The sequence below is a fragment of the Vicugna pacos genome, chromosome 13 (genome assembly GCF_048564905.1).
Source record: "Vicugna pacos chromosome 13, VicPac4, whole genome shotgun sequence".
Classification (NCBI taxonomy): domain Eukaryota; kingdom Metazoa; phylum Chordata; class Mammalia; order Artiodactyla; family Camelidae; genus Vicugna; species Vicugna pacos.
In genome coordinates, this window is record NC_132999.1 from 53,158,132 (window position 1) to 53,182,692 (window position 24,561).

General features: G+C 35.3%; 1 protein-coding gene across 16 annotated transcripts in view; it reads left to right on the forward strand.

Annotated features, from left to right (window-relative positions):
• The window catches only part of EIF4G3 (eukaryotic translation initiation factor 4 gamma 3), a 320,865-nt gene that overhangs the window by 144,965 nt on the left and 151,339 nt on the right, over nucleotides 1-24,561 (forward strand). The gene's annotated exons all lie outside the window — the stretch shown is intronic.

The following is a 24,561-nucleotide window of genomic DNA, read 5'->3' on the forward strand; positions in this document are numbered from 1 at the left end:
TTTCTGTCTGGAAGATCTGTCCATTGGTGTTAGTGGGGTGTTAAAGTCTAGTATTACTGTGTTCCCGTTAATTTCCCCCTTTATGTTTGTTAGTATTTGTTTTTATATATTTAGGTGCTCCTATATTGGGTGCATACATATTAATGAGTGTAATATCCTCATCTTGTATTGCATTTTTGATCACTGTATTGTGTTTTTGTTTATTTTTCTTTATGGCTTTTGTTTTGAAGTTTTGTCTGATAAAAGTATTGCTACTCCTGCTTTCTTGTCATTTTCATTTGCATGAAAAATCTTTTTCCAACCTGTCACTTTCAGTCAATGTGTGTCTTTAACCCTAAAGTCGGTCTCTTGTAGGCAGCATATAGTAGCCTCTTGTTTTACTATATATCCTGCCACTCTGTGTCTTTTGATTGGACCTTTTAGTCCATTGACATCTACGGTAATTATTGATAGATGTGTGTTGTTGCCATTTTGAACTTTTCTAGTTGATTTGGTATTCCTTCTTTGTTCATTTTGTTTTTTTCTTTTTGTGGTTTGATCATTTTCTTTTATATTAGCTTGATTTCTTTTTGGGTTTTTTGGCTCCATTGTATACTTTTGATTTGTGGTTACCCTGTTTTTCAAGTGTGTTAACTCATTACTGTATCTATCTACTATAGACTGATAGTCATATAGTCTCAAACACATCCTAAAAAGAAAAAAACCCCTACATTTTCTTGTTCCCCTCTCCCACCTTTTATGATTTTGATGCCCTCTTTTACATCTTCATGTTTATTCTCTTGCAGCTCATTGTAGTTATCACATTTCCAATTATGTTTTTCTCATTTCTATAACTTCCTACTTCTTTTCTATTTAGAGTAGACCTTTCAGTATTTTTTAGGATAGATTTAGTATTGCTGGGTTCTTTTAGTTTTTGGTTGTCTGTGAAATCTTTATCTCTCCTTCTCTTTAAAAGGATAGACTTGCTGGATAGAGTATCCTAGGTTGCAGCTTTTTCTCATTCAGGACTTCAAATATATTTTGCTGCTCCCTTCTGTCCAGCAGTGGTTGTGTAGAGAAGTCAACTGAAAGCCTTATGGGGGTTCTCTTGTAAGTAACTCTTTGTTTTTCTCTTGCTAACTTTAGAATCATTTATCTTTAACTTTGGCCATCTTAATTATATGTCTTGGTGTGGTTCTGTTTGAGGTCTTCTTGTTTGGGACCCTTGGTGCTTCCTGTACGTGGATATGTTTTCTTCTTTAGGCTTGAGAACTTTTCAGGCATGATTTCTTCAAATACCTTTTCAATCCCCTTTTCTCTTCTCCTTCTGGGACTCCTATTATATGTAGATTTATATTATAATATAGGTCCCTTGTATTCATTGGTTTTTACTTGCTTTTCTGTCTGCTGTTCTGATTGGGTGACTTCTGTTATCCTGTCTTCTAAGCAATTTATTCGTTCTTTTGTATTACCCAGTCTGCTTTTTACTGCCTTTATCTCGGCTCTTATCTCAGCCATCGAGTTTTCTGATTTTAATTGGCTCTTCTTTATAGTTCCTGTTTCTGTTTTTTTTTTTATATAGCATTCTGCATTTCTATTCATAGTCTCTCTTACTTCCTTCAGTGCTTTTATCACCCCCTTTTTGAAGTCATGTTAGTAGACTGTCAAGGTCTATTTCATTGATTGTTCTTTCAGGGGGCTTCTCTTGTTCTTTTATTTGGAATTGTTTCCTCTGCTTCTTCATTTTACTTAAATTTATGAATGTAGGAGTAACCGTTATCTACTGTGGTCTTCAAGGGCTGGTTTTGTTGTTGCTGCTGCTGCTGCTGTTGTTGTTGTTGTTGAAGTGGGAGCATTCCTGTGTAGACTGTGCATGTCTAATTTGTTGTGAGTGATTGCCATGTCTTTCTTCCATGTGTGTTGGCTGTTATCCCTTTGGTTGAGGGTGTAGTTGGTGTTTTGGTGATCAGAGCCTGCCCTGGTTGTTGTTGTTGAGCGGGGACTTCTTTTTTGTTCTGTGGTTGTCACAGCCCAGACAGGGGCCACAGCTGCTCCCCAGTTGTTTGAATAGGCTTCCAGACCTGTTTCTGAGCTGTAGTGTGTGGTGGGCAGAATTGGAGCACTTCAGTTGGGATAAAGAGCTGCTGAGTATACCTCCACAGGAGATGTTCATGGGGAAGTGCCCTCTGTGGTGTTGTGTGTCATTTGTTATGTGGGCTTACAAAGTATTCCTTGTTAATGCTGTCCTTGTGTCTGCCTTAGCCATAGGAATGTCAGCAGCCCAGTCTGGTGTCCCTCAGGTTCTGTGCCTGCTGAGCCAGCAGTGTAGATCTGCCAACTTCAGGCACTAGGACCCGCTGTAGTGAGTGTGCAGTCACACACTTGGATCTGTGGTGTGCCACAGGGTCAGTGCAGACCCCAGCCCCGCATTTGTGTATGGTACACAAGCCTCCTGTAAATGCTGAACCCGCCCCCACCATGCCTCAGAACTCCACTCATTGTTTGTTCATCTTAGCAGCATGAGTCCAGAAAGGCACCAGTGGAGCAAATCTGCCCTTCTCTGCCTGGAGTTGTAATCAAATCTCAGGCCTGCCTGTGAAGTTGCAGGGCCCCTGGGTGTGGATTCAGGTTTTAGCCCTGCCTCCACCCAGGAGTTGTCCACCAGCAATTGTGATGACTGTAACTGAGCCCTGCCTCTCTTCTCAGGAGAACATGCCAACAGTGGTGCCTAGGAAGCCCTCTAGGCTAGCAGAGACAGTGGCTATGGCCCTGCTGTGTTGTGCCCCTCCCCTCCATGCACACCAGCAGTGTTGCTTTTCTATGGGGCTCCCAGCTATTATGTTCTGTATACACTCCCAGCCACAGCCCATACCACACTCCAGCCCCCTGAAGCTGTCTCTAATCAGTCAGCCTCAGCCCCCTCCCTGGGCTCATCATAACAGCTAGCCCCAGCCCACCCCCATCAACTTGTGGCTAGGGCTGGGGATCACAGGGACCCTTTATGCTGGCTTTTCTCAATTCTGCCTGCCAAACAGCTGCTGTTTTCTCCTCTGAACCTTGGGAGCTCCCCCTCTGTTCTCACTGACCTCCCAGCTGAAGAGGGTGCGAGCGCTTCTCCTCCTTTGCTATTCCCTCTCTGCAGAACAGGTCCTGCACTGATTTCTTTTTTTCTGCTACTGGTTTTTGTGAGGCATCTTCTTGTATTTTGAAGTAAGAGGTATTCTGCCAAAGTTCTGTAGATGTTCTGTGCAAATTGATGGTCTGTAGATGTGATTCTTGGTGTATTCATGGAAAGGGGTGAGCTGTGAGTCCTTTTACTCTGTCATCTTGGTGCTCCCCTCAGTCATATAGTCTTCACATTATTTTTTTTAAGGTGAAGAGCTCCACCCCCATATCCAAAATATAAACCATGGGAAAGAATTCTTAGTTTGCCACAGTATAAAGGCTGCATTATAGGCAGTGAAGTTTCTTTTTAGAAAGAGAGACCTGGCTGTGACTCCCAGTTCTACCATTTATTAATTATGAGATCTTGGATAAGTTAAACCTTTCTCCAAGTAGAATTTTGCCATTATTAAGTGGAAACAACAATACTTACATCATAGGATGATGTGAGGATTAAAGCAAGTAGTAGATGCAAAGGCCTTGACAAATGCTGATGCTCAATAAATGTTCATCGCATTGTCTATTTTATAATAGCTTTGTAATATTTAACACTGTTTTTAAAGTTGAAAATTAATTTTAGGGAATGAATTTTTATCTACCCTTGCATTGCATTTCAATATCATGTTTCTCGGACTTTTTCTAAACTCTTTAATACCAGTTTATAACTATATTCATCATTACTGGAAACCAGACCTTGCTACATAGATGTTTTCATTTTATCACTTAATACTGTTAAAATTTTTATTGGTTTGACTGTTGCTGTATTTATTATCCTGGAAAAATTATATGAAATAAAAAACCTCACATCTCAGGCGAAGCTGATACGTACAGTGGTTCAGAAATCCCAAGGTAATTACTCAGAAAGCCATGGTAATAACCTTGATGCTATCTAAAAACACAGGTTCATCTGTGAAATTTCCAGAAATCGTTCATTAATGTTAACCGTCAAGTAAACATTATAGTACAGAAAATGGAAATAGCCTGTGTAGTGGCACATCTGTTACTTACTTTTTTGAGAAGTAGTCCTCATTTTGTTATGATTTATTTGGAAAAAAATTCCAAGTGTTAAAACAGATCGTTAGTTTCTGGTTTATGTATACCATCTTTTATTTTGTGAGGTGTATTATGGCCTCCCACTGGTTCTTCTCTACCACCTTCTAACTCTTCTTTTTGCCACCTATTCATTGCTATGTATAATCCTCAGAAAAAGAAATTATAGGTGATATTAATCCATTGTTGTTACTTTTTGTTGGTAACTGTTTTAGTGGAATTCAAAATGAAAGCGTTTGAAAATCATTCCTGAAATGATGACCTGGTATTTCTGCAAAGGTTATTTATTTTTGCCCTGTCTTAACTGTAAATCAGTATCATAAAACATTTATTTTGAGAGGCGAAATATTTTTTGCTAACTGTATCAAATAAAACAAGAATTGTTCTACTTGAAGACAGGAGTAGGAGAAGGGAGTGAAGGAGAGATGATGCACTATCTATTAGTATTGGGTAGATTAATTGTATTTTGTTTTAGCCAAAGCTTGATTCAGATTTATCCCAAGTCATCTATTAGAGCCATTCTTTGGATTAGAGAGACTTTGATTTATAATGTACATATTTTTAATTTATTAGATGAGCCATGTCATTAGGAGTAAACAATTCTGTCAGCAATTGAGTAGTAGTAAGACAACCCTAATGAGAATCTGCCTGGGGAGACATTATTGTTTTTCATCTTTGATGTTTATCATCTTGCTAGATATTTATGAGAATGAAAAATTATAAGAAATTTAATGATCTGCAGAAAAATGCCTGTGCTATGTTCCCAGATTTATGGCTGACAGCAAAAGGTGGACCTAATAACAAAGAGGAGCTAGGAGTCTATATAGATTTATTGTGGTAAATAGGATTTATATAGTTTGAATACTCCTCAAGCCTGTTTGTAAAGGCATGTTATTGAATATACTTTTTTCCTATTTATCAGTTTTACTGTTAAGATGATCTGTTTGAATTAATAGCCAGATTTTCTTAGAAGGCCATCATTCCCACTGTACTTGGATACCTGATATTTGTAGAGTGCATCCTGTGTGCTAGGTACAAAGGGTTTATTTGAAAAAGGCTACCTCACAAAGTTTAAGGAAGATAATCATTTTCCTTAACAACTGCCAACTTTGTACTTAATCCATTTATTTCTCTGAGAAGATTAAATATTCCAAAGTTTATGTGATATGTATTCTGAGCTCCTAAAGAGGCTTAGTCCTAGAATCAGGGAACTTGCCTTCTACTGTTTATTTGCTTACCTGTATATTTTGATTCCATGGTAGTTATAGTGCTTGTAGGATCTCTGGATGTTAATAGACCTTCTTGAACGGTCTGTTTTTGTTTTTAGGTCTGCAACCTCTGGATCAGGTTACTTTTGCATCCTATCCTTGAACTCTCTCACCCTTTCTGTCTCCTTACTCTCTGGAAATTTAGGTAACATGGCTTTCCTAAAAATCCTTTCAAGTGAATGTTATTAGTTTTGTTTTTTTTTAACTTTCTTTATATCTTGGGAGGCAGGCTCAGCATTGTTCTGGTCTTCATTTCTCTCTCTCGGTCCTTGACCTATGACTCATGTAGCAAATGCATATACAGCTTTCCTTATTGCTATCATCACTGATTTTCCAGAGTAAATTTCCACATTCTTTAAGGATTTTAGCATTTGGTGCACAATTTACTTTCCCATTTTACTTTCTGGATCTACCATGAGAATGTCTAGCATTCATTTTTGCCACATCAAACTGTTGCTGTGGGCTCCTGGATTAACCCTCCTTTATTCTCTTTTTTTATTTTCCCAGAGCAACCATATATGAACATATATTGAGCAACCCATATTGGATACAGTCTTGACTTGCACTGTTTAATACAGTAGCCACTAGAGCCGCCTGTGGCTTTGAGCACTGGAAATAGCTAGTGCAAATTGACATGTAGTATAAAATATAAAATACAGTTGTCCCTTGGTATCCACACAGGATTGGTTCCACGACCACCCCCGTCTCAGCTACCAAAATCTAGTTATGCTTAATTCTGTTATATAAAATGGCATAATATTTGAATGTAACCTATGCACATCCTCCCATTTACAGGCATACTGTGGAGATACTGTAGGTTCAGTTTCAGAGCACCATAGTAAAGTTGAATATCTCAGTAAAGCAAGTTGCATCAGTTTGATTTCTCAGTGCATATAAAAGTTGTATTTACACTTTAGTAAATGCATGCAAAAGCATTGTGTCTAAAAAAAGTACTTACCTTAATTGAGAAATACTCTATTGCTAAAAATGTTAACCATCATCTGACAGTGCAGGATTGCCACTGTCAGTTTTAATAATATAATAGCCAGTTATTTTACCAGCAAAAGCAGGTTTATTTCGGAATAGCCAATGGCCAGTGGCATTGCAGTTTGGAAAATGTGCGTTAATGGTGTACCAATCGGCAAATTCAAAGAACAAGGAAGGGGGATTTACTTTTTATAGGGGATAAGGGGGAGTTGGGAAGGGCTGTGATAACCAAGGAGTCCACTGGAGGAATCTGGGAGTCCAAAGTATGGAGGCTTCTCATCAGTTGGGCTACTCTACTCTGATTGGCTGGACTGTTGTGGGGAGAGAGGTATTTTCTTTCTGCTGGATAGTAAAGGAGAGGCACCTGTTTGTTGGAGTGGAGGCTTGTGTCTCTTCGTGTTTGGAGCAGTTGATGATGCTTGGCAGGACATGAGAGCTCCCCCAAATGGCCTGTTCTGACTCCAGTTTTAGCTGAAATTGGGAAAAATTGCAGTATCTTTGAAATGCAATAAAGTGAAGCACAGTAAAATGAGATATGCCTGTACTTTAAATCATTTCTAGATTACTTAATAATACCTAATACAATGTAAATGCTATGTAGATAGTTGTAAATACAATTTAAATGTCATGTAAATAGTTGCTAGCCTGCAGCAAATTCAAGTTTTGCTTTTTGAAACTTTCTGGAATTTTTTTCTGAGTATTTTCGATCCATGCTTAGTTGAATCTGTGGATGTGGAATCAGTAGATACTGAGGGCTGACTGTATACCAGATGTCTCAGGTTTTATTATTGACTCCAAGTTGAAATTTTTGGTATATTGGGTTAAATAATATATATTACTAAAATTAATTTTACCTCTTTATTTTTACTTTTTCTAATGTGGATACCAGAAATTTTTAAGTTACTTTTGTGGCTTGTATTTTATTTCTGTTGAAGAGTGCTAGTCTACATCTAGTTTCTCCCTAGAACTGCTCTGCATTTGAACTTGAAGTCTGCAGTTTCTCTGATCACAGCTACCTCTACCTCTCCCATGTTTAGTCCTGTTGTACCTGTTTTGCATTCTGTGACCCTTTAATTCTTTCATCCCTTTCCATTCTAGATGTGAGAAGCCTCTTGCCTTCACATTCCTCTTGTTTAGCCTCCTTGATCTTATCATTAGTCATCATTAACCCTTAGTTCCCTTTTTTCCCTCAGTTCTGTAGTTTGCCAGTTCCCATCCCTGAATCAGTCTAACCAAGCAAGTGTTTTCCTCTTTTCCAGCTAGAAGGATGAAGGGTTCTACTGTAGAGATTAAAATGCCTTTGCTGATGTACTTTAAGAATTTATGATTTCTTAGTATAGTTAGACAAAGCTTTACTAAGCTGTAACTTGGCTGTTTGGTAATCCTATTAATCATCATGAACTGACTTGTGAACTCAGTTATGTCCTGCACTGTACTTTGATTTGCACAAGGTTGACGACTAACAGCTTATCAGGCTCTATACATTGTACAGCTTCTGAAGTTATGCATTGTGTTAGTCTAGCTTCTCCGTTTTTAATTCTTCCACTTAGTTTTTTTTAAAGCACCTATAGTTTTAATAATTATTATGAATATATAATTGTATAAAAATTGAGTATGTTACATATTCAGTTTGAAAGAATAATAAATAAAATAACTACCACTCACCTTAAAAAATAAGTTATCAATAACTTTGAAACCCTCAAATGTGCTCTTCCTTTAAGCCACACCCCCCTCCTTTCTCTCTATAGGTAACCATTATCCTGAGTACTTTGTTAATTGATATTTTGTTTCTCTACTTGTTTTTGTTTCCCTATACTTTCACTGGTATCAGCAGATTGAAATTCACATTCTGAATTAACCAGGGCAAGTTACTTTATTTCCTCTGAACCTGTTTTCTTATTTTAAAAATGATTTACTTCAGGGAGGTTTTGTACAGTTAAAGTAGGTATGTGCCTGGTAAACAGACTTTAAAAAGGGAGTTTAAGACTCTCAGTAAAGGGAGTTTATGCCCCATCCTTCAGAAACTACATCAAGAATGTCTGTTTCAAATAATTTTTCGTTATTTGGTCTTGAACACTAGGTGATCTCATCTACTGTGGTGGCAAAAAGTTGGTTTTACACTGTTGATTGCTAGATTGGAACTCTGGTCTAATTACTCTGTACACTTTTATATCTAGGGTTTTCTTTGACAGCTAAAAGTCAGCATAATACAGTTGAATTTATCACTTTTTCATCCAAAGCAAAGAAAATAGCTAATGCAAAGACATTAAGAGAAAATAAACTTGGTATATTTGAGGGAAATAAATAAGGCCAGTGTAGGGGAGGGTATAGCTCAGGGGTAGAGCGCGTGCCTTAGCATGTACGAGGTCCTGAGTTCAATCCCCAGTACCTCCATTAAATAAGTAAATAAATAAAGCCCAATAAGGCCAGTGTGGCAGGAGAGTAATGGGATATGAGGTGAGGTCCCAGGGGTAACCTGGGGTCCAATCATTTTTGGACCTTTATGCATCCTGAGCTACCCAATCCTCAGACCTTGGTGCATCCATTTCCTTACCCCTTATATCTAGTTACTTAGAAAGTCCTGGTATTTCAGTATACTAATTATCTCTGAAATATGCCTCCTTTGTCTAGTTTTATTACTTTAGACAAATCCTTATCATCATGTACCTAGACTATTATGAAGCCCCCTAAGTGGTATCCCTGACACATACCCTTTCTCCAGGACTCCATATTATTGTAATAGTCCATTTCATTTAACAAATCCACTGATACTGCTGACATGTCCAACATATCCTGTGGTTCCTTTTAAGGAAAAATCCTTACTTACCTTGACACATCTTTTTAGTTCAGCTTTAATTTCAATTCTGTGGCCACACTCTGGCTCACCCAGCCCTGTGCTCTGGCATCATTGACCTTTTCAGAGTTCAGCAGACTTTTCCTGCTTTTCCACTCTCCAGGTCTTTGTACTTCTTACCCTCTTTGTTTTGCCTACACATGGTGCTCCTCTTCTCATGTGGCCAACTGCCCACTTACCTGTCCATTGATCATTTAAGTATTGCCTGTGGCAGCTCTCTAGAAATCTTTTCCTGGGAAGAATTAATCAGTTTCTGCTTTGCTTCTTGACATGTTATTCACCCTCCTTTGAGCACTTCCTATATTCTGTTAAAGTTGAGTTAGGTGAATTGTAAATTCCTTGAGCGCAGGAACTTCATTTTATTTCCAGAACTTCTGTTGATGCTGGGAAAAAAAATTGTGTTGCTGCATTTTATATAATGTATGTTGTGAAGTTTATTTCATTCCAAAAAAAGTTTTTTTGGGCTTGATGTTTTCTATTGATGATACTATTAATTAGCGTCCTCGAAGGAAAGAGAATCTAAAGCAGACCTTGTTATTTGTAGTTGAAGTCAAGAACCCAGAACCATGTCATTCAGGGATACTCTGGAAAGAAAATCTAGGGGATGTGTTGGTCATGTCCACGAAGAGCATAAGCTGTATGGACAGTGCAGTAGTTAAGTACCGTCACCTCTGTGTCAACTGGAGAGACATGTTCTTCTCCAGAGTAGATTGGCCTAATTGAGATGAAGTTTGCCAGCCTAATTAGCCTACTGCTTTTGCTTATCTTTGTTTTTGTATTGTCAGGAACACTCATTGTGTTAGTTGGGGTGGAGGTAGAACTGTGTGATTCCTAAAATGAGCTTTATCATAAACTGGTTGGTGTTACTGAGGGGAAGTCTTCAGGGATTGGGTGAAGAAGCCAAGTGTTGGGGTGAGAGAGAAATTTCCACTGAGTTACTGAGAGCAGGAAGACTATTGATGGGTGACTCAGCTGTTTTTTTCTAAACTGGTCTCATGTGGTAGAGAGTGCATGATGTCTGTTTATTATCAGCAGAATAAGTACTCTGAGAGTCACATTACACAACAGGCATAATGTTTATTTAACTAGCTCAGTGATAATCTAAAAGTAGCTTGAGAGGATTTTTATTTTCTTAACTACATTTAGCATCCTAAGATAGAAAAAGCATAATGGAGACTCATTGATGAGGGCTTCCCTTTACAGATAACTTTGAATATATAGTTGACCAATACTGTTTGACTTCTTTCAAAAGCTTTGGTATTTAAATATAAAAGATTAGGAAGAGAAAATGACTTTCTAATTATCCAGAAAATAATTCTACACAATTATAATTTAGCTTGTATTCTGGACAGATACTCATTTTGGTTGCTTCAGGGACATCACTGAATTATTTATGTGTTAAATTTTTACATAGGAACTTTCTTCCTTTTTGTGAAGTTAAAGCAAATGCTTTTTTGAAATAGAGACGTTAGTGCTGTATATTTGCTGGATTTTTTTTGTTAATAGCAAATTATGGTAATAATAGTTTTACTCTGATTTTCTTGATTTTACTTAACCTTGTACTCAGGGTTTTCACCACTGTACTGTAATTGAGTCTGTCAGTGTGTCAAAATGTGATTATTATTACCTCTTTTACCTATTTATATGCTTGGCTCTGAAAGAGAAAGCACTTGGAAGCCTGAGTGTATCAAAAAATCATAATCTGCTCATTTGTCTGGGAAGCAGTGAGTCTCTTCTGATTTATTCTTTTTGACATTTGAGTGTTGCTCTTCATGGTGCTGCATATGCAGCATATGAGCTTGAATCTGAGCTTATTTCAAAAGGGAGAGGGAAAATGGATTCATTAAGAAGAAATAAGTGCTAGCATTGTATTTACAATAATGTTTAAGTGGATATTTAATTAGTTTAATAGTCTATAGAATTACATTACTTACAGTGTTTGATACTGTCTATAAATAAAGTGAGAAATACATATCTTTTATGGTGGATTAAAAAATGGCTTTTGCTTTAAACATTATTGCACTGTTCAAATTTGTTTCATTCTGTGTTTAAAAAAATATTAAGCAAACATGAGAGGATTTAAGTTTTTATTTCAAATGTTTACTAGGATTTTGTATTTTAGCATCTTTCTAGTTAATACAGTCATTAGGAATTTAATATACCTAGAATGGTATATTAAGGTACATGCCTTCCAATTCACTGCATGTAAATGGGACCTGACTTGAACACCATTGTGAAAGTAATTCTGAAAATTGCACTGGCTGTTTGTGGTCCCATACCTGCCCTTACCTCAGTAGATAAATAGTTGGTCATTTCTCAGTGTAAAATTATCTGGACCTGAAAACCTAAGGTTCAGCCGTGATGCCTGGGCATACTCCAAAGAAGAAATAAGAAAATGACTTCAGGTGAACTCAACTATTAGAGGGGAGAAAAATTCAGATTTGGGAAAAGAGAAAGTGGTTCTTTAGTTCTTGTCAGATTGGTAGTTGCAACATAGGAAAGATTAGGAAGAGAAAATGGCAACAGATATCCTACTGAATCCCAAATGACATGCAGACACAATGTTTTCCCCTGTAATGGAGGAATGATTTCTGTTTCCTGTAGTCATTTGTAATGTTTTTTTGATGATATCTGATGGGGAAATTCTTTTTATATTCAATTAATACCTCTTTATGAAGTAGTTAAATATGTATTCTGCCTCGGTCTGATTCTTCTTGTTACCGTCCTTTCTTGGAAATAAAAGATAAAAACTTGATTTTTCCTTTCACTGAAATATAGAAAAATATATATATATATGCATTGTGTATTGTGCAGACTGTAAAATGATGATTTTAAAATCTGCATTAGGTTTTTTTTTAATAGGTAGCTACCAGTTTCAAGTGGATTGCCTTGCCATATCAAGTTATCAGTGTTTAGAGAGGTCTACTTTATCAAGTACTACTTAAAATTCAACAATATATAAATAAGAAAATATATATTAGTACACATGTAACAAATATGCATTAATCTGTCAACAAATTGATGAAGTTGAATAAATGCACTTGAAACAAACTTGTTTGTGATCAGACTTTGTGATAATGTTTGTTGACACTTAAAATGTTTTTAAATTATGGTGAATACACATAACATAAATTTTACTATATTAACCATTTTTAAATGTACAATTCAGTGGTATTAACTGTATCCACATATTTGTTCAGCCATCACTACTATCTAGCTCTAGAATTCTTTTCATCTTGTACAACTGAAACTGTACCCATTAAGTAATAACCCCAATTCCTCGCTTCTCCTACAATCTGGCAACAACCATTCCATTTACTGTCTCTAAATGTGACTAGTTTAAGTACCTCATAAGTGGAGTCATACACTGTTTTGTTTTTTTGTGAATGGGTTATTTCATGTAGCATAATCCCTTCAAGGTTCATTCATGTTGTCACACGTGTCAGAATTTCCTCACTCTTTATGACTGAATAATACTCCGTTATATGTATATATGCCACATTTTGTTTAGTCTCCTGTCATTGGACACTTGAGTTGTTACCACCTTTTAACTATTGTGAATACTACTGTGAACATAGGTATATAAACATCTCTTCAAGAGTGTGCTTTTAAATCTTTTGGGTATATGTTCAAAATTGCTGGGCTATATGATAATTTTGTTTTCAATTTTTTGAGGAACTGTTACCCTGTTTTTCATAACAGCTGCATCATTTTACGTTTCTGCCTGCAGTGCACAGGGATTTCTCCACATCCGCACCAGATACTTGTTGTTTTTATGTTTTTTTTAAGTAACCATCCTAATGGGTGTGAGATGGTATGTCATTGTGATTTTGATTTGCATTTTTCCCAGTAATTAGCGATGTGGAGCATCTTCATGTACTTATTGGCTGTTTGTATACTTTCTGTGGAGAAATGTCTTTTTCAAGTCCTTTACCCATTTTTCAGTAGAGTGGTTGTTTTGTTGAATTTTAGGATTTCTGTATATTAACTCCATATCAGATAATACGATTTACAGTTATTTTCTCCAATTTTGTGTTTCCTTTTCACTCTGTTTTTGAGTGTTTTGGTGCCTAGAACTTCTTAGTTTTGATGTTACCCAGTTTATCTGTTCTTTTATTTATTGTATTTTGGGTGTCAAATCCAAAAAAAAAAATCATTGCTAAATCCAATATCAGAAAACTTTTTCCGTATATTTTCTTCTAAGATTTTTATACTCTTAGCTCTTAGAACTTGGTCTTTTATACATTTTGAGTTAATTTTTGTATATGGTGAAAGATAAGGGTCCAGCTTCTTTATTTTGCATGTGGGTATCCAGTTTTTCCAACACCATTGATTGTCCTTTACTGGGTAGTTTTGACACCCTTGTGAAAAATCATTTGGCTATACATATGAGGGTTAATTTCTAGAGTCTTTATTCACTTCCATTTGTCTGTATGTTTGTCTTTATGTAAGTACCACATTGTTTTGATTTCTGTAGACTTGTAATAAGTTTTGAAATTAGGAAGTGAGATCTCCATTTTTGTTCTTTTCCAACGTTATTTTGGCTTTTCACTGTCACCTGAGATTCTGTACGAGTTCTAGGATGAATTTTTCTGTAACTACAAAACCTGTCATTGGGATTTTGATAGGGATTGCATTGAATCTGTAAATTGCTTCTGAAAGTATTGACATCTTAATAATAAGTCTTCTAATTCATGGATATGGAATCTCTTTCCACTTATTGTGTCTTCTCTAATTTCATTCAGCCACATTTTGTAGTTTTCAGTGTACAAGCCTTTCATCTCCTTGGTTAATTTTATTTCTAAGCGTTTATTCTTTTTAATGCTATTACAAATGGAATTGTTTATTTAATTTCCCTTTCGTATTTATTGTCAGTGTATAGAAACAACTGGTTTTTATGTGTTTATTATTTATCTTGTAACTTTGGTGAATTCCTTTCTTACTTCTAACAGTTTTTAAAATGGAATCTTTAGGATGTTCTACATAGATTATATTATTTGTGAAGAGATAATTTCATTTTTCTTTTTCTAATTTAGGTTCCTTTTATTTTTTTTTTCCTTGTCTAATTGCTTAGGTAGAATTTTCAATACTGTGTTAAATAGTTGTGAAGGCAGGAATCTTTATCTTATTCCCGATTTTAGAGGAAAAGCTTTCAGTCTTTCACCAATGAGGATGATTTTAGATGTGAGATTTTCATATATAGCCTTTATTATATTGGAGTAGTTTCCGTGTATTCCTACTTTGTTGTTGAATTTTTTTATCATGAAAGGGTGCTGAAGTTTACCATAAGTGGGTTTTTTTTTTTTGCATCAGTTGAAATGATCGTGTGTGTGTTTTTTTCTTCTTTATTTTGTTAGTGTGGGGTATTATTGATTTTATTTTAATTGAAGTATAGTTGATTTATAATGTTGTGTTAGTTTCTAGTGTATAGCATAGTGATTCAGTTATACATATATATGTTTCATATTCTTTTTCATTATTTGTTATTATAAGATATTGAATATAGTTATCTTGTTGTTTATACATAGTAGTTTGTATCTGCTAATCCCAAACTCGTAGTTTATCCCTCCTACCCTTCTCCCCTTTTGTAACCATAATTTGTTTTTTATGTTTGTGAGTCTATTTCTGGTTTGTAAATAAGTTCATTTGTATCATTTTTTTGATTTTTACATATAGGTAGTATTGTATGATATTTGTCTTTATTTGACTTACTTCGCTTAGTATGATAACCTCTAGGTTCATCCATGTTGCTGCAAATGGCATTACTTCATTCTTTTTATGTCTGAGTAGTGTTGCATTGTATATATATATACACCACCTCTTCTTTATCCATTCATCTGTCTGTGGACATTTGGGTTGCCTCCATGTCTTGGCTTTTGTAAATAGTACTGCTATGAACATTTGGGTTCATGTATCTTTTAGAAATGGAGTTTTCTCTAGATAAATGCCCAGCAGTGGGATTGCCGGATCATATGGTGACTTTATTTTTAGTTTTTTAAGGACTCTCCATACTGTTTTCCATAGTGCGCCAGATTACATTCCCACCAACAGTGTAGGGAGAGTTCCCTTTTCTCCACAGCCCTCTCCAGCATTTATCATTTGTGGACTTTTTAATGGTGGTCATTCTGACCAGTATGAAGTGATACCTCACTGTAGTTTTGATTTGCATTTCTCTGATAATTAGTGATACTGAGCATCTTTTCATGTGCCTGTTGGCCATCTGTATGTTTTTTTTGGAGAAATGTCTGTTTAGGTCTTCTGCCCATTTTTTTGACTGGATTTTTTTATTATTATTATTGAGTTGTATGAGCTCTTCTGTGTATTCTGGAAATTAAGCCCTTATCAGTTGCATTGTTTGCAAATAATTTTTCACATTCTGTAAGTTGTCTTTTCATTTTGTTTATGGTTTCCTTTGCTGTGCAGCTTATTCGGGGAAAAATTGCTACAGTTTATGACAGAATGTTTTGCCTATGTTCTTTTCTAGGAAATTTATGGTGTCCTGTTTTATGTTTAGGTTTTTAAACCATTTTGAGTTTATTTTTGTGTATGGTGTGAGGGAGTGTTCTAACTTTGTTGATTTACATGTGGCTGTCCAGCTATCCCAGTACCACTTGCTGAAGAGACTATCTTTTCTCCATTATATAGCCTTTCTTCCTTTGTTGAAGGTTAATTGACCATAGGTGTGTGGGTTTATTTCTGGGCTCTCTATTCTGTTCCATTGATCCAAATATCTGTCACTGTGCCAGTACCATGCTATTTTGATTACTGTAGCTTTCTAGAATTGTATGGAGTATGGGAGGGTTATACCTCCAGCTTTGTTCTTTTTCCTCAGTATTGATTTGGCAATTCTGAGTCTTTCGTGATTCCATATAAATTTTAGGGTTATATGTTGTTCTGTGAAAAATGTCATGTGTACTTTGATAAGGATTGCGTTAAATCTGAATATTTCTATGAGTGGTATGGCCATTTTAACAATATTAATACTTGCAATCCAAGAGCATGGGATAACTTTTTATTTCTTTAAATGATCTTCAGTTTCCTTTGTGAATGTTTTATAGTTCTCAGCATATGTTTTCACCTCCTTGGTCAGGTTTATTCCTAAGTATTTTATTTATTTATTTTTTGATGCAATTTTAACAGGAATTTTTTTTTTTTTACTTTCTTTTTCTGATATTTGATTGTTAGTGTAAAGAAATGCTACCGGGGGGGTAGAGGGTGGGAAGGGATAGACTGGGATTTCAAAATTGTAGAATAGATAAACAAGATTACACTGTATAGCACAGGGAAATATACACAAAATGTTATGATAAATCACAGAGAAAAAAATGTGACAATGAGTGTGTATATGTCCATGAATGACTGAGAAATTGTGCTGAACACTGGAATTTGACACAACACTGTAAAATGATTATGAATCAATAAAAAATGTAAAAAAATGCAACAGATTTCTGTAAGTTAATCTTGTATCCTGCTACCTTACTAAACTAAACATACACAAAAATGTGTGTATGTAAAACTGGTAAAGCTGAAGAAGGTTGATAGATCATATCAATGTCAATTTTCTAGGTTTAATATTGAACTCTAGTTATATAAGATAGTACCATTTGGGGAAACTAGATGAAGAGCATATGGAGATTCTTTGTATTATTTTTTAAACTCCATGTGAATCTATAATTATCTCAATAAAATTTAATACTTTTTACTGTCACATAGATGACATTCTTCAGTACTGGCTTTTTTCTCTTTCTTTAGATGAGTGTGGGAGTGAGGAATACAAGGCCTACCATTGCTTTGATTTTTTTTTTTCTAAGGCACCAGTAGTTTTACCCATCTTGTTTTTTTATCACTAGTGCAAACTTCAACCTAATGACATTATCTTAGCATCAATATTGTGAGAATATTTTATCTCCTAGACCTTCTGATGAAGTATCAGGGATGCTCGGGGCTCTGGTCCACATTTTCAGAATCAGTCTCAATAAAGCTTTAGTCGTTATTTAGCTGAAGAACACAAGTACAGTTGGCCCTCTGCATTGGCAAATACTGAACCTGCAGATATGGAGAGTCCACTGTACCAAACAATTTTATATGAGAGACTTGAGCATCTGTGGATTTTGGTATCTGCGGGCATCTAGGAAGCAATCTCCTGTGAATAGCAGGGGACAGCTCTAATGTGCTTAAGACTGCATGTACAGTTCTGTGATATGTCTCTCTCTCTCTCCAGTGTTTTATCTTGTAGTCTTGTTTGTTAGATGTTAATGTACTTCTGTAAAGTTAGAGTTACATTTGTAATGATATAAGATGAGAAGAGTAAAACTTTGGAATTAACAGTTTTCTACATCTGTGCTATATAATATAGTAGCATCTAGCCATATCTTGATAATTAAACTTAAATTCTAAGTGATTAAAATGCATATAAGTACAATTTAAATTGAATCTGGTTGTAGAGTTTGTTTTACAGGATGAAAATGTTCTAGATATCTTTTGCACGCTGTGCATATGGTTAGCATTACTGTACCTTTGAAAATCGTTAAGATGGTAAATTTTATGTTATGTGTTTTCTACCACAATAAATTTTTTTTACTTAATTTATTTAAATAAAATTAAACATTGATTTTTTCAGTTGGACTAATTACATTTCAGTCATTCAATAGCTCCATGTGGTTAATAGGTACTAAATATATACTATATTTAAATTTATATCATCACAGAAATGTGTATTTACACTGATTGTAGAACACTCAGGAAGACAGTTCTTAAGGGGTTGAAAGTGCTTGGAAGCATTGTGGATGCCAGCATGGTCAAAGTGCTGGTCTAGACTTTAATGTATTGTCTTTACTTCTCTGGCCAGATTTACTTGTCAAACATTTATTTGATAGAAGAGTTTCTCACTATTTATATCCTGTAGTAGCTAGTTAATAAGAAAGAACACAGATATATACATACATATATAGAGAGAGTATAGGTATAAAGAAAAATTCTGAAATGAAATTGACAACTTTTATAAACTTATGGTTTATTTAAAAAATAATTGGTGTATCTTTAGTTCATCTTTTTATTCAGATTTTAAAAAGCATTTCCAGCTCTAAGATGATAGAAATAGATTTGCCTCTAATACCTTTACAGTTTCATGTTTTATATTACAATATTTTTAATCAATTTGAATCAATTTGTTTGGTACTGTGAGTTGATGATACACACACACACACACACACACACACACACCCCTCCACCTTTCCTCTTGGTTGATTATTTGATCATTCCCACAATTTATTAAGTGATTTTGGTATTTCCTTAATGATTTGAAATGCTACCAGTATGTTCTGTATATACATGTGCTTATTTCAACATTCTCTCTCAATACCTTTCTTTTCCATATGATTAAATGCTCTTCTGTATCTTTTTCAAAGACTATGAAGGATTATAGTCTATGGCTGAGTATAATCTGTATCTATCTCTTTATTGATTAAATTATAAATTTCTTGAAGGTTAAAAAACCGGTAACCATTTATCCTTGGCCTCATTTATGTAATTAGCCCACAGTGTAGTGTCTTCTTTGTGTTATACTTCCATAAATATTGTTGATTTAGTTTTCATTGTGATTTATCAGAAGACATTTCAGTTGTTTCCCAAAAATATTTAGAACTTTGTAAAATACAGACCTACTGGATTTTGTGGTTTGCTTTGCTTTTTTCTGTCACATGAAGGGGAGGCTAGCTGTAGGACAGAGGTTATCTTCAGTATGTTTTTATTATAAAAGTAATCAATTCTTTTGATACATGAAAAAGAAAAAACAGACATAGGCATATATACTCAGAGATATTGAGGGTTTAGGTTCAGACCGCTACAATAAAGCGAATATTGCAGTGATGCAGGTCACACAAATTCTTTGGTTTTCTAGTGCATATAAAAGTTATGTTTACATTATACTGTAGTCTGTTAAGTTTGCAGTTACATTATGTCTAAAAAATAAATGTACATACCTTAATCAAAAAATACAATTGACCCTTGAACAATACAGGTTATTGGTTCCAGGACACACCGCAGATACTGAAATCCATGGATGTTCAAGTCCCATAGTTGGCTCTTTTATCCTTGGTTTCACATCTACGGATTCGGCCAACCACAGATTATGTAGTAATGTAGTATTTATTTCCCCTCAGTTTTATTGAGATGTAATTGACAGCACTGTATCAGTAAAGTGTATAGCATAATGATTTAACTGACATGCATCATGAAGTGCTGTAGTATTCCGTGTATGATTGGATTCACACAGTTCAAAACCCTGTTGTTCAAGGGTCGGCTGTACTATATTGCTAAAAATGCTAACCATCATCTGAGCCTTCAGTGAGTTGTACTTTTTTAGTTGGTGGAGTATCTTGCCTCGTTGTTGATGTCTGCTGGCTGATCAGGGTGGTGGTTGCTGAAGGCTAGGATGGCTCTGGCAGTCTTTTAAAATAAGACAGCGTTGAAGTTTGTCTCATCAATTGACTTTTCCTTTCATGAACAACTTCTCTGTAGCATGGAACGCTGTTTGATAGCATTTTACCCACAGTAGAATTTCTTTCCAAATCAGAATCGATCCTCTCAAACTCTGCCGCTGCTTTATCAACTAAGTTTATGTAATATTCTAATCCTTTATTGTCATTTCACAGTCTTCACAGATCTTCGCCAGGAATAGATTCCATCTCAAGAAGCCACTTTCTTTGCTCATCCATAAGAAGCAACTCCTCATCCATTGGGAGTTTTATCATGAGATTGCAGCAATTCAGTCGTATCTTCAGGCTCCACTTATAATTCTAGTTCTCTTGTTTCTACCACATCTGCAGTTGACTCGTCGCTAAAGTTCTGAACCCCTCAAAATCATGCACGAGGGCTGGAATCAACTTCTTCCAAACTCCTGTTAATGTTACTATGGTGGTCTCATCCCATGAATCACAAATGTTCTTCATGGCATCTAGAGTGGTGAATCCTTTCCAGAAGGTTGTCCATTTACTTTGCCCGGATCCATCAGAGGAGTCACGATCTATGGCAGCTAATAGTCTTACAAAACATATTTGTTAAATAAGAAGACTTAAAAGTCGACATGACTCGATCCATGGGCTGCAGAATGGATGCTGTGTTAGCAGGCATGCAAACATCATTAATCTTGTTGTACATCTCCATCAGGGATCTTGGGTGAGCAATGATCAGGTTCACTGTCAGCGAGCAGTAATGTTTTAAAAGGAATCCTCTTTCCTGAACAGTAGGTCTCAACAGTGAGCTTAAAATATTCAATAAGCCATGTTGTCAACAGATGTGCTGTCTTCCAGGCTTTGCTGTTTCATTTATAGGACACAGGCAGAGTAGATTTAGTGGAATTCTTAAGGGTCCTTGGAGTTTTGGAATGGTAAGCAAGTACAGACTTCAACTTAAAGTCACCAGATGCATTAGCCCCTAACAAGAGAGTCAGCTTGTCCTTTGAAGCTTTGAAGCCAGGCACTGACTTCTCCTTCTAGCTATGAAAGTCCTAGATGGCATCTTCTTCCAATAGAATATTGAAAAAGTCTGTAGTTTGGTGTAGCCACCTTTATTCATTACCTTAGCTGGATGTCCTGGATTCTTCTGCATCAGTATTTGCAGCTTCACCTTGTACTTGTATATGTTATGGTGATGGCTTCTTTCTAAAGCCTCATGAACCAGCCTCTGCTAGCTTCAAACTTTTCTTCTTCAGCTTCCTCACCTCTCTCAGTCTTCATAGATTCGAAGAGTTAGGGCCTTGTTCTGGGTTAGATTTTGACTTAAAGGAATGTTGTGGCTCGTATGATCTTCTAGCCAGACCATTAAAGCTTCCGCCTTATCAGTAATAAGGCTGCTTTGTTTTCTTATCATTTGTGTGTCCACTGATTCACTTCCATATTCATTTCCCAGGAGCTGACTTTTCCTTTGTATTCACAACTCGGCTAACTGTTTGGCACAAGAGGCCTAGGTTTTGGCCTGTCTTGGCTTTCGACGTGCTTTCCTCACTGAGCTTAATCATTTTTAGTTTTTGATTTAAAGTGAGAGACATGAGACTCTTCTGTTCACTTGAACACTTGGGGGCCACTGCAGGGTTTTTTTAAATTAAATTAAATTTATTTTTTAATTGAAGTATTGTTGATTTATAATGCTGTGTTAGTTTTGGGTGTACCGAAAAGTGATTCAATTATACATATACATGTGTATATTCTCTTTCAGATTCTTTTCCATTATAGATTATTACAAGATACTTAATATAGTTTCCTTTTGCTATACATTGGTCCTTGTTCATCTGTTTTATATGTAGTAGTGTGTATATGTTAATCCCAAACTCCTAATTTATCCCTTCTCCCTACCCCTTTCCTGTTTGGTAACCATAGTTTGTTTTCTATGTCTGTGAGTCTATTTCTGGTTTGTAAATAAGTTCATTTTTGTCATTTTTTTAATGATACCACATGTAAGAGATATCACATGATATTTGTCTTTGACTTACTTCATTTAATATGATGATCTCTAAGTCTGTCCATGTTGCTGGGGGCAATTACTTTATTCTTTTTTATGGTAAAGTAATATTCTATTGTATATATGTATACATATATGTACACACCACATCTTCTTTGTCCATTCACCTGTCAATGGACATTTAGGTTGCTTTTATGTCTTGAATGTTGTAAATAGTGCTGCTATGAACGTTGGGGCTGGTACATCTTTTTGGGTAATAGTTTTGTCCACACTGCAGGGTTATTGGGCCTAATTTCAGTATTGCTGTGTCTCAGGGAATAGCGAGGCCTGAGGAGAGGGAGAGAGACAGGAAACAACAGGTCAATGGAATAGTCAGAACACAAACAACATTTATGGATTAAGTTGCCAACTTATAAGGGCGCAGTTAGTGTCACCTCAAAACAATTACAGTAGTAACACCAGAGATCACTGATGATGGGTCACTATAGCAAATATAATAATAATAACAAAAAGTTTAAAATATTGTGAGAATTACCAAAATATGACACACAGACATGAAATGAGCAAATACTGTTGGGAAAATGGGATTGATAGACACGTTTGATGCAGGGTTCCCACAAACCTTCAATTTGTAAAAATCTCAATACCTGTGAAGTGCAGTAAAATGAGGGGCAATAACATGGAGTGTGCCTGTAATACAGAAGTGTATAAAATAAGACCTCCAAGTTGTATCCTATACCCCCCTTTCAGTTCCCATGTCTTTGAAGTAGCAATGTTAAGTTTGCTATATGTCTTCCCCAGACATCTTTACTTTCTGAGTATACTCTTGCATATATCCAAAAACCCCACACAAATAGGGTTCTTTTATACTTAACTAATTCTGCTTTGCTTTTGTCACTTAATATTATAGGTATTTTCTATGGCCGTCTGTGTAGATTTATCTCATTCTTTTTTAAGATTATACTACATTCTCTGTTTGTATATTTCATACTTTAATCTCTCTCCTGTAAATGGAAATAGCAAGTCCTTTTTTTTTTTTTGCCATTGTGAATTTATCTTTAGGGTAAATTTCTTGAAGTGGAATTTTGGAGTAAAAGAATAAGTTTATTTAGAATTTGCTAAGTATTACCTAATAGCTCTTTGAAAGGCTCTGGCAACTTAATTTTTCAGTCAGGTTTGTGTATGTATGTTCACACTTCCACAATATTGAATTTAGCCTTTATGACTTTATTTACTTAAGGAGAACAGGTTGTTTTGGAACAGGAGAAGTAATCTTTCATCTCTGCGTTATATGTGAAGTGTTTAGAATAGTGTCTGAAACATAGTAAGAGCTATATAAATGCTATAGTTATTTTTGTTGGCTTAAGTCCATTATATTACATTTTGAAAATTGAAAATCTTTATCAATTTTTTCACATGTTTATTTTGAAAACCATCCATATCTGGACCTAAGATACTGTTAGTGTGTTGTTTGTTGTAATGCAATTCACCCTTAGATTTTTCTCTTTAATTGTCCAAATCAGTTTTACAAATAGTTATAATGGACTTAAAGGTTATGTATGCAGCACAAAGTGTAATTTGATTGCCTTGTTTTCACTGACATTCTGTTAACAGATTGTCAGTTATAGTACCATTTGCTAATCCTTGTTGTTACCTCCAGGTGATAAGAAAGGGTCAGTGACTTTAGAGTGTTTGTTGAAACATGAAAGTAATGATAAAAATGAGAATGTAAGTCTATACTTCTTCTAAACTTGTACAATGAAACTAGATTGCTGTGTAAATGTAAAGTATTCATGTATATATCCTTGAAGAAGTAAATCTTTGTGATAATTTAGAAGATATTTGAAAAGGGAAAGTACAAAGTCTATGACGACTGTCAACGTGATACTTGATTTCTTTAACCCTAGTTCTCTATGCATTTGGTGTTGTGAAACATGTTCATAGAATGTTCCCAAACTTTTGCAGTAGTTTTCAATAAAGCATAATAGTATATTAAAGTTTTTCCAGAATAACTTAATTAATAAACTTGTCATTATCATGTCATTAAATTCAGAGAAGTGATGAAAAGCATAGAGACATCTTTCAGTTTTACTCCCTGCAGTCACAGCAGATATGCCATATCATTTCTCTGAAATTTTAAAAACCAGCCACAAAGAATGGAAAAATTTTCTGAGATAAAGCTGAGTGAGCTATTGGCAAAATTCTTTTATCAATGCACCTGTTAATATATTCCTAATGGCACAATCACATACATTGTGAAAGACAACTCACTTCCATGTATGGCAGTCATGAGATACTATGATTTGCATTCAGGTGTAATGGCTTATGTATGGAGTAGAATCAGCTCTTGGTACACATACAATTTAAATATTAAGAAGGAATACTTGATTAATTTTTGTGTTTAAAGGAGTAATTCCAGGCTAAAGGAAAGTAAATTCTTTGTTTTATTCATAATAATTTTGAGAGCAGTGAGAGTCTCAGTACTGACAGGACCAGCTATATGTGTGGACAGTAAGGGCGGCATTACTGAGTGATAGAACTTGTGCCTGAATGTTATTTCACATACTTCTTTTGCAATCAATTATAAGTGTGTAGACATACAGTCTCCAGTGTTGAAGACTTTAGTGAAAATTTTGAATAAGATTAAATATAGTTATCATGCACATTTTCAGTATATTCAGTGAAAAAAATTAATTGCTCTTCCTTTCTGTCATACACTAGCTATGAAAGGACAAAGTTTTCACCTAACTTTTTGAAGTGTTGAAAGAGATAACATTTCTCTGTGTTTTCACAAGTGGTATCTCA